The sequence below is a fragment of the Quercus lobata genome, chromosome 5 (genome assembly GCF_001633185.2).
Source record: "Quercus lobata isolate SW786 chromosome 5, ValleyOak3.0 Primary Assembly, whole genome shotgun sequence".
Classification (NCBI taxonomy): Eukaryota; Viridiplantae; Streptophyta; class Magnoliopsida; order Fagales; family Fagaceae; genus Quercus; species Quercus lobata.
Window position 1 is genome coordinate 87,527,167 of NC_044908.1, and position 11,248 is coordinate 87,538,414.

The 11,248-nt window shown below is 37.0% G+C and overlaps 1 long non-coding RNA gene across 1 annotated transcript; it reads left to right on the plus strand.

The window, feature by feature from the left end:
- The first annotated feature begins 963 nt into the window (after nucleotides 1-963).
- On the plus strand, nucleotides 964-2,968 carry LOC115992609. The gene is made up of 3 exons (XR_004092574.1): nucleotides 964-1,846; nucleotides 2,055-2,230; nucleotides 2,334-2,968. It is a non-coding gene; the product is annotated as an uncharacterized LOC115992609 (long non-coding RNA).
- The last annotated feature ends 8,280 nt before the right edge of the window (nucleotides 2,969-11,248 follow it).

Genomic DNA, 11,248 nt, shown 5'->3' on the forward strand with positions numbered 1-11,248 from the left:
CCTGTAACCAAGTCATCATATAGCTTAAATTAAATGACTTGTGCAACTAAAATTTGAAGTGTTGTTTGTTGGTCCGTACCTGTAACCAAGTCATCATATAGCTTAAATTAAATGACTAGTGCAACTAAAATTGAAGTATTGTTTGTTGGTACCAAGGGAGTCAATACCGCACCAAAGGTTGTACCGGTTTGGCCAGCAGTACGATATATTTTGGATACCGGTCAATACCAGTGTACCGTTTCAGGTTTACTGTTATTTTTTATATTTATAAATATATATATATATATATATATGTATGTATGTGTGTGTATATATATTATAATAAATATAAAAGTTTACCGTAAAATATTTCCTCAATTCAAAACTAATTATTTATGATTTTAGACTTTAGTATCAATTAAAAGGAAAAAAAAAAAAACACACACACACACACACACACACACAATATAAAAAATAAAAAGCTTAAAATTTATCATTGCATCTTAAGAAAACAAATAATGGATACAAAAAACTAGTAGGACATGAGTATGCAGATATCTCAGGGGATTTAGGTATGGATGCTAGGAAGTAAGTCTTGCTTTGGTGTTAATTGTGTTGTTTGCCATGCCTGGAAATTGTGAACATCTCAGTTTTGAAATATAGTAAGGAAAGAACTTGGAGAGGATTATTTGTGTAGCGACTAATTCTAACTTTAAGGACTACCTATTATTTCCTTCATTTTACTTTCTGACATGGTGCTAGAGACATTAATGTAATTTTAACTGCTTGAGTTGCCCCTTCTCAGTTTAGTATATGGTAAACAAAGCACTAGAACATGACCATTCCTTCATTTAGGAATTGTCTGCCTCTATACAAGATGCAAACCTAAGAACCATTGATTTGGTTATAGGTAAATCATGTGGCAATTTACATATTCTTTTTCCAGTGAAACCTTTAAGGTCCCTAACACTTTTTATAGTTGTGTAGCAGATTGAGTTATTCTTTGCTTTCTTGATTTGATAAATAACAATTTTGATGCATTGTGAGGAACATGATCAGAGCAGGGGTTTCGCAATGATATAAAAGTTGTTTTTGGGTGTTAAGATTTAAAAATTAAAAATAAAACATTAAATGGAAAATCTCTACACCCATTATCCTGAGCTAATATAAAAGTAAGGCATTGAGAGTAGTTTTTAGAAAAATAGTATTTTATTAAATGTAATATGGTTTATTTAGCAAGTTGGTCTGGTGGAGTGCCTATCAGGAAAGATGTTCAACATGAAGTAAAGGGGGAACCACCTGTAACTTGAGCAGGATTTTGAAGATGAAAACTTGGTCGAACGCACTGAGGTTTATCCATCAAGTTGGCCTTCTGGTGTGCCTATTAAGGAAATTGTGGGTTGCAACAGCATTGAGAAAAAGATAAAGGAATTGTTGTTTGTGTAGATTATTTTTTTTGTTTTTTGTTCCATATAAAAGTTCATTCAAGGGAATTGGTTTCAGAAAGACATTGTACACGAGGTCAAAGAAAAACATGATTATTGTAGTGTAATTGAATATGGTTTAGGATGAGTTAATATTGTATGGGTCTTTATGGAGCTTCTTTATTTTGGCTATTTAGAATAATGTGACATAAATCTTATACTTTTCTTTTAGGCATGCATGTGGATTGATGATGATTAAGATAATGAATCTGGGCAAGAAATCAATGACAGAGATTATGTGGTTAAGGTATACAAGATTGAGGACATTAGTGATGAAGAAGATGGGATGAAGCATAAGGACTTGTCAAGAAAGAAGATTGGACTAGGTACAAGGCAATTGACATACACAGAAGAAGACAGAGACTTTAAAGACGAACGATGAGGTGAAATTCCTTGATTACTTGCATGATCATCATTTTCAATCAGTGTTTATTGCTACTTTGTCCCTATTATTTCTAGTTACCTTTAATATTTATATCTTGGATCAATTTTTTAAATCCAATTGTGTTTAGATTAATGATTATAGTTGTTAAAACTATATTAACATTTTATTGATTGGTTTTATTGAATTTTTACATGATCGTGTGTCAGGATCATGAAGTTTAGTTACAAGTAGAGTTTTTATAAATGATGATAGTGAGGGATATGAAGCCTTTGTTATTGAAGTTTGGGTTGACTTTAACTCTCCCCTTTTAAAGAATTTTTGACTCTCCCCTTAGAACCAGAAGGATCAATCCCTCCCTGCTGCCTTCCTTGCCACTCTTTGGGTTTGTGTTTTTTCCTTGAGATAGATACAATTATTATGAGGTAGAGATGAAAATGATTTCAAGTCATAGTACGTGGTTTTTTTTAACGCCCTGTTTGATGCAGGAAATTAGGAGGTGTGGCTTACAGTTGCAGCGGTAGGAATACTGAAGACAATTGACGATGACATTCCAGTACTCCTCGAGGCATACACAACTCTAAAATCTGATGGTCATTTATATCTCCTGATAGAAAACCATGATTACATTACTGTTCGGAGGCTCAAGAAATAATTCATGCAACCCATGTTCAAATGTAATGTATTAAGAATGATACCTGTGTTGTCAAGTTAATGGGCTGCTACAGTGGTAAGCAGATATATGCTCCATTAGGCATTCTTGAAGCTGAAGCTAAGGCAATGGAAGCTGCTGTGATGTTTGCAAAGGGATGTTGGAATTCAAGAGATCATTTTCGAAGGGGACTCACTACAAGTATACAATTTTCTTAAAGGAGGCTCCTTAGTCTCACCTGCTGTTGCTAACGTGTTGGAAGGCATTCTTTATAATTTTCAAGCTTTTCGTTCTTTTGATTTTTCTCACATAAAAAGGGTAGGCAATGGGCCAGCCCATCTTCTAGCTCATCATGCTAAGTCTATAGTTGATTTTGAGGCATGGGTTGAAGAAACCCCCAGTTTTTTAGAAGCTGCTTTGGCCTTTGATGTAGCTGCTTGCAGTATTTGAGTTTTATTAATGTTATGCATTAATATTCCCAATCAAAAAAGAAAAAGAAAAAAAGAAGCACGTTGCACGTTTTTGTAGGGAAACACTTTTCTAGAAGAGAAGGCCCATGACTTCTTTTCCTGCAAAGGTGCATAATTCATAAATAGGCATTTGTCCAGTGCTACATTGATATAAAAAATAATCATGATATTGACCCTTATAAATATATGAAATTAACAACATTAAATGCTACGCTTTTATTTTTATATAATAAATATTTAAATTGTGCATGATCATAATAAATATTTGATACCAAAACTTATGAATATGCATAATCTTTTTTGAAGGACACTGTTTGTATATATATATATATATATTTTTGAGAGGGAAATGAAATTTCATTAAGCAAGAGAAGAAAACAACAGGGCAGAGAATACAGTCCGAACACAGAGTCCATATAGGACAGAAACAGAGCACACTCAGAGATAGCATTAGTTCAATACAGAATGGAACAAGGAATTCAAAAACAGGGGAAAAACATCCTTCCATACATGACTAGCGTTATTCCATTTTGCATATTGGGCCAGCTCGTGAGCAGCACCATTGAATGCCCTGTTTACGTGTCTGAAGGAGCAATCCGTGAAAGAGGACTTTGCTTCCAGGATACCTTGGATTAAGTGACCAATCTCTCCACCAAAAGAGCCCTGAGAAATGGCCTGAATTGCAAGAGCAGCATCGGATTCAAAAATGACTTTCGAGATCGCCATTTGCTGAGCTAGAAAGATGCCTTGTTCTAAAGCAAAAAGCTCAATCCACTCGGCTGGATAAATAGATGGCAGAGCCTTGCAAAGAGCTACAACAACCTTTCCATCACTATTGCGAACAATTGCACCCACGCTAGAGGTGCCATTGCTGTCCAATGGCGACGCACCATCCACATTAACTTTGAAATATCCAGGCGGAGGGGCCAACCAGCCCACATTCGATTCATATTTCGCATAACTGAGCTTATTGTTGGCTTCATGGATATCCTGAATAATACTTCTCGCCAAATCCCAGATTTGCAACGGAGAGAGGCCCTTCTCATTATGCACTAGTTGGTTCCGGTTGTGCCAAATTGCCCAGGCAGTAGCAAAAAAATAATCTAAGTGCTCACCATTGGGGCTTGAACAGAAATGAAGAACTATATCAGTGTAGTCCAAGGCATTCAAAAGAAGAAGTAAGGGGCAGTCATTCCAAAGAGCCCAAACTGACAGAGCAAAATCACATTGGATTAATGCATGAGTTAGGCTTTCAAAATCTTCTCCACATATAGGGCAATCGCAGCACAATTGAATTCCTCTATCCGCCATTTTCACATACACAGGGAGGCTATTAGCACAGGCTCTCCAAGCAAAGATCTTGATCTTTGGAGGGAGTTTCATTTTCCAAAGTTTTTTCCAAATAATGCTTTTTGAGTCTCCGGATGAGCTTTCTCCCAAATCTTTATCTGACTGAAGCTTGGCAGCAATGTGGTATGCACTTTTAACCGTGAACACCCCTCTTTTGTTCCCAATCCATATCAGTGAATCCTTTGGCAGCCGCTGGCTTAGAGGAATTTTTAGAATCATATCTGCTTCAAAGGGCAAGAAGAGTGTCCTTACTACATTGGCCTTCCACCACTTAGTATCTTGGTCAATGAGGGAGGAAACCATGGGGTAATCTCCAAAATCTCTTGGAGGGGAAATAACTTTGAATGTGGAAGGGGTTGGGAGCCACTTGTCTTCCCAAATGTGAATTAGACGCCCGTTTCCAACTCGCCAACGAGTTCCGTTCTTAATGACTTCAATACTTTGGAAAATACTTCGCCACGTGAACGAGGGGCTGCTGCCTAGACCAGCATTCAGTATGTCTTCATATGGGAAATATTTAGCCTTCAAAGTTCCGGCAGCCAGGGAGCTTGGGTTCGTAAAAATCCTCCAGACCTGTTTTGCAAGTAAGGCCAAATTGAATGCATGCAAATTACGAAAACCCAATCCACCGAGGGATTTTGGTTTGCACATTTTCTTCCAACCAACCCAAGCAACCTTAGATTCTTGCTGCTTCTGACCCCACCAAAAGCTTCTCAAATCCCTTTCAAGGTCTTCATAAAGGCTCATTGGGAGAAGGAAACAACTCATAGTGTAGGAGGGGATGGCTTGCGCAACCGCTTTGATTAGGATTTCTTTGCCTCCCATTGAGAGAAGCTTACCTTTCCAGCCAGCCAACTTCTTTCCCACCTTTTCTCTTATTTCCGCAAAGATTTGTTTTTTTGAGCGACCAATAACGGAGGGGAGACCAAGATACTTTGTGTGCCGCGAGTCGTTCATAGGCCCAAGAATGCTTAAGATTTCATCCTTTCGCTCTTGAGAAATGTTTGGGCTGAAAAATATTGACGACTTTTCGGTATTGATCTTTTGCCCCGAAGCCGATTCATAGATTCTTAGTATTTCCATTAGCTTGTTGCATTCAACTCTATTTGCCTTACAAAAGAGGAGGCTGTCATCGGCAAAGAAAAGGTGGCTGATTTTTGGTGCCCCTCTACAAATGGTTATGCCATTCAGCTGTTGGCATCTTGTTGCTTCATTGATAAGAGCTGTGAAGCCTTCCGCACAAAGAAGTAACAAGTAGGGAGATAAAGGGTTGCCTTGTCTAAGGCCCCTAGTTGGCACAATACATCCATGAACCGAACCATTTATGATGACTGAGTACGTTACCGAGGTTATGCACTTCATCACCAAATCAATCCAAGACTCATTAAAGCCCATTCTTCTCATTACCTTGTCAATAAAGGACCACTCCACCCTGTCGAAAGTTTTGCTCATATCTAGCTTTGCAGCCATAAAGCTATCATTCCCATCTCTTTTACGCTTTATATAGTGCATAATCTCATAAGCCACCAAAACATTGTTAGTGATGAGTCGGTTAGCCACAAAAGCACTTTGATTCTCTGAAATAATATAAGGAAGAATAGCTTTAAGACGGTTAGCCAAAGTTTTAGAAATGAGCTTATAAACAACATTACAAAGGCTAATAGGCCTAAAATCAGTCATTCTTAGAGGATTTTTGCATTTTGGCACAAGAGCTATATTAGTTTTATTTATTTCAGCCATGGACATTCCAGAATTAAGTACATTCAGCACCACGTTTGTTACATTATTGCCTACAATACTCCAATATTTTTGAAAGAAAAATGCAGACATACCGTCCGGGCCAGGAGACTTGTAGGGATGGAGTTGCTTGAGGGCTGAAAGAACTTCTTCTTTGGTGAAGCTTCTGGTCAGCTCTAAGTTCATTCCTTCCGTTACCTTAACCGGGATGAGATTAGTAACTTCCTCAATCTGGTTCGGCAATGAAGTGGTATAGATTTCCTCAAAAAATGAAATGGCAGCCCCGGCAATGCTATCTTGGTCACCACACCATTTATCAAATTTATCCCAAATACCCAAGATAGTGTTTTGCTTCCTTCTTTTCGAAGCCCGAGCATGAAAATACTTCATGTTTCTATCCCCCTCTTTGAGCCAATAAGCCTTTGAACGTTGACACCAGTAAAGCTCTTCATTATCAATGAGATCATTAATGTCTTTCCTCACTTGCTTTATTTCCTCGGCAAAATGACCATCCCCATCCAGCTGAACCAGAAAATTAAGCCTTTTCCTTTTCTCTTGAATCTTCTTTGGGATTTGCCTGTATGTGACTGAGCTCCAAGCCTTTAAGTCCATGGCACAAGCCTTCAATGCAGCAGCCATTCCTTCTGTCGTATTCATATTGCCTGCTGCCATCCAAGCAGCCTCAATAATGTTTTTACATTCATCATTTCTTGCCCATATAGCTTCAAAGTGAAATCGGTGGGTGTTTGATTGTTTAGGGGCTTTGGGGTCAGCAACATAAAGCACACAATGATCAGAAGTGGAATCCACCAGGTGATTAATTTTTACTTCACTGAACTTATCAATCCAATCAATTGTTGCAAAAGCTCTATCTAATCTTAGATACATCCTGCTGCCACCAGACTGCATATTACACCAGGTGAAATCCGGCCCCAGGTATCCCAAATCTTTGAATCCACAATCATTAACTACTTTCCTAAATTTATCCATCTGGCTCTGTGATCTCTCTGCACCACCAGATTTTTCATCCATAGATAAAATCTCATTAAAATCGCCCATACTAAACCAAGGGAGCTGAAATTGATTCTTTAAGAACTCCAGCAAATTCCAAGACTGCTGTCTCATATGAGATTGGGGGTGACCATAGAAGCCAGTGAAACGCCAAATAAAATTAGAGGATTCTTCAGTGATGACAGCATCAATGTGGTGATTGCTGTAACTTTTGATCTCTAAATTTGTATCCCTAGTCCACAGGAGAGCCAACCCCCCACTACAGCCATGACAGGGAACATAGAGCCCATTTCCAAACCCAACTCTATCCTTAATTCTCTCCATTCTGTTTTTTCTAACTTTAGTCTCCGAGAGGAAGACTATTTTGGGACCCCAGCATCGCACAAGATCGTGCAATGCTCGAACTGACCGGGGGTTCCCAAGCCCCCGGCAGTTCCATCCTAAGGAATTCATGGCTTTCGGTGGTGCTGCACAGCAGCCACCGCCGATATATCAGATTCATCATTTGTACCGAGTTTAACACAATGCACATTAAGAGCAATATCATTCTGAGCTTCATTAGTATCACTATTATTTGCATCATAAGCAATATCACTAACACAATGCACACTAGCATTATCATTATGATAGACACCATGATCAATGCAAACATTACTCCCACCTTTTCTTTTCTTAGCCGAGTTATCTAAGTTTTCAAGTTCCTTTTCAGAGAGAAGCAAATTAATTTGACGTTTTGTACCTGAGTTTGGGCCGAGTGCTTGCTTCTCCTTTCTTTGGGTAAGGCCTTTCTCACGGGCTATATTTTTTATTCGGCCCCTTCCTCTTTGGTTTTTCTTTGCTTCTTGGGCTGCTGCTTGTTCTGCTCTTTCTTCTTGCTTTTGGGCCCAATGTCGTGTCCTGAGTGGGCTTGTGTCTTCATTATTATTGCCTACGTGTGAAGTAGATTGACAGCTCACTTGCAACATACTTCTTTCACCCACTCTAATAACCGGATTTGGCTTATCTATCTGAATGGGAGTGGGGCTCTCTGTATCTGCCTCAGCTTTTTGACTAACAACTCCCATATCAATTTCTCTTATGTCTCTTTCAGCCCTGACTTTAGCCGACTGCCTGTCTTGAGTATCTGACACTCCACATATCTGATTTTGAGCTGACTTGTCCCCTGAGTTTGAACTTTGGAAAAAGTCTTCATTGTTGCTTTCTTCTCCACAACCCGCCGGTGAAGTATGCAGAAAATTTTCAGCTGCAGACCGGCTTCCATCTTCATTTGTATTTTCCTTGGCACCTGAATTTCTGGCTTTAAAATTCATTTGTTTTACATTTCCACCATTAAAGGCTCCATTTGCCTTTAACCACTCCCCATATTGCTTCGGGGTGTTTTGCCAGTCAGAATAGATCTTGCAATGTTTGTCATCATGACCAAGCAACCCACACAAATAGCAGAAGGTAGGGAGCCTTTCATATCTAAATGTAATCCAAAACTTTTCACCACTCTTATTCACTACATTTCCACCTCTTCGGAGTGGCTTCTCAATTGGGAGATCCACTCTAATGCGTAGGAATTTGGCTTAATCTGAATGTTTGGCTCTTTTATCTACTTCAAACAAACGCCCCAAACTCTTTCCAATATCCTGACAAACTTCCTCTGACATGAGCTCAAATGGTAAGCCCCATAGCTGAATCTAAAATGGAGTGTGGGAGAAAACAATATTTGTTGCCGTGAGACCTTTCTTCCATCTACACAGAAGCAGCAAATTGTTTTCAAAATTCCATGGCCCACTGTTTTCCACCCAATCGCGCTGATAACTTGAGCCAAATTTAAATTGTAAGATGTTGCTCCCAACGTCAACAATTCTTAGTTCCGATCCCATCTTCCATGCTGCCCTCAGTGTGTTTTTCAGAGCTCTCATGTTTTGCTGCCTATCTGAAAGAAGCCTTCCAAACAAGCTTAATGAACATTCTTCTAAGAGGTCATCCCTATTTTGAGTTGAAATTATAATATCCTCTTCTTCCTCTTTAGTCAGACAAAGGTGTTGCAGCTCTTCGGTGATATCTTGTTCCATTGAGAAGACCAGTGAAGTGAGAGGGTAAGAAAACCCCCCACAGGGGAGCTTAGTTCTCTACCAAAAGGAGAGGGAAAGTTCTCTTACAAGGTGAGAGAGAGAGAGACTCCTACACGGGAGAGCGTAGTGCTTTACAAGTCCTTTTTTACTGTTTGTATATTTGATATGGACAAAGTTTAGTTATAAAATTGTTTGTAACTTTAAGTTACAACTTTACTCAATATTTTTTTATTAGAGGTTAATTTTGACAAATCCATCATTGAATTACATCTTCTTCTTATATCCTCTATGCTTGCAAAATTTTAAGAAAATTAAAGATCACTAACTATGTTATCAATAAATTTTTTTAATTGCAAGTTTTTGTAATTTAAAATTATGTATAAAATATAAGTTTATAGATCATATAGTAAATAATATTCAATTGACACAAAATTTGACATGTATATTAAGAGCATAAAGAACACGCAATTTGAAGGTTAGATTTTCAAAATAAGTAGTAACATTATTTTATTGAGTGAGTTTGTAGCCTTAAACTACAACTAATTTTGTAACTAAATTTTGTCCATTTAATATTACCCTTTGCTCATATTATAACGGTGTACAGTATATGTCAAGTGGTTTCAAAAGTATGTAAATTGCTTGGGTTAGTGGCAAATTGTGGATAATATTGCTCAATTGTTAATAATCTTCACCTAGAGAGCTTGCTTAATATCATATCAATGAGTTCACTTTGAGAAGAATTGTTTTAATATTTAAATTTTCATGTTTGTAGCTATTTTGTGTGGACCTGTAAAAAAATCATCATAGCTAAAATGGTTAGTGCAACTAAAATTGAAGCGTTGTTGCTCCTGCTTCCCCGTTCGATCTTGTGTGGACCAACAACACTTCTTATTTTATTTTATTTTAGTAGTAATGGTTTTGTTCAGCAGAATATGGACTGCTTGGAAGTTGGTACCTATGAGTCTATGAACATGATGAGCCATCCTCATTCCACAATACACACCGTAAAATTTAAATTCTAATTAAAATTTATATGGATATTACCATTGGAATACTTCATGGCCCACATATTCTTAAGACTTTGTTAAGATATTTCTAGAGTACGTTTGGATATAACTTATTTTATTTAAAATTGAAAATATTGTAGCTAAATAACTTTTAGTGTAAATAGTACCAATTATCCATTTTAAAATTTTTTTTTCTGAATAAAGTGATTATAAGTCTCGTGAACAATACGTTTTAGATTCACGTGTCTGTTTTTTTTATTTTTATTTTTATTTTTTTTTTATCTATGCCTCTTGTATTGTTCATGGAATGAAGGGTACAAATAGGCAAATGATCAATGATTTAAAAAGTGAATAGTAATCAAAAATTATTTTTTCTTATTTTTAGTTTTAGTTTTTAGCAAAATAAACGGTATCCAAATGTATACTTAAACACATTTTTTAGTAAACTATTTTAGTAAATTTTTTAATTATCAAAAAAGAAAAAAAAATCAAGTGCAATACTTTTTTTTTTTTTTTTTGGATGAGAATCAAGTGCAATACTTAATGACCAATATTTTCTTTTTACTCTAATAAATAAAGGCCAATAATAACGTGTAAAATTCCCATAAAAAAAAAAAAAAACATTTAGGATGACCTACCATGTTATCGATACCGTATATCATATCCTTAGGAAAGACAGAAATTATCTTAATAAATAAATATTAAACATTTTTATTATTTATTAAATACCACTTATTTTACTGAAAATACAAAATATTATAGTAAAATATTTTTTAAAACTTATTTTTAATAAAAAAAGTTATAATAAAAAGACGATTTTGTTCCGATAAACCGTACACAGAATATACTGACAGGACTGTGTCCCACGTTCACGTGCTGAAACGCGTAAAAAAGAAAAAAGCAAAACGCGTGCACGGGACAACTGGCAGGTCTGTGTCCCACGTTCACGTGCTGAAACGCGTAAAAAAATGAAAAAAAATGAAAAAAAAGGAAAAAGAAAGCAAAACGCGTGTATGGGACACACTGGCAGGTCTGTGTCCCACATTGACGTGCTGAAACGCGTTTAAAAAAACACGTGCACCGACCCACTGGCAGGTCTATGTCCCACGTCCA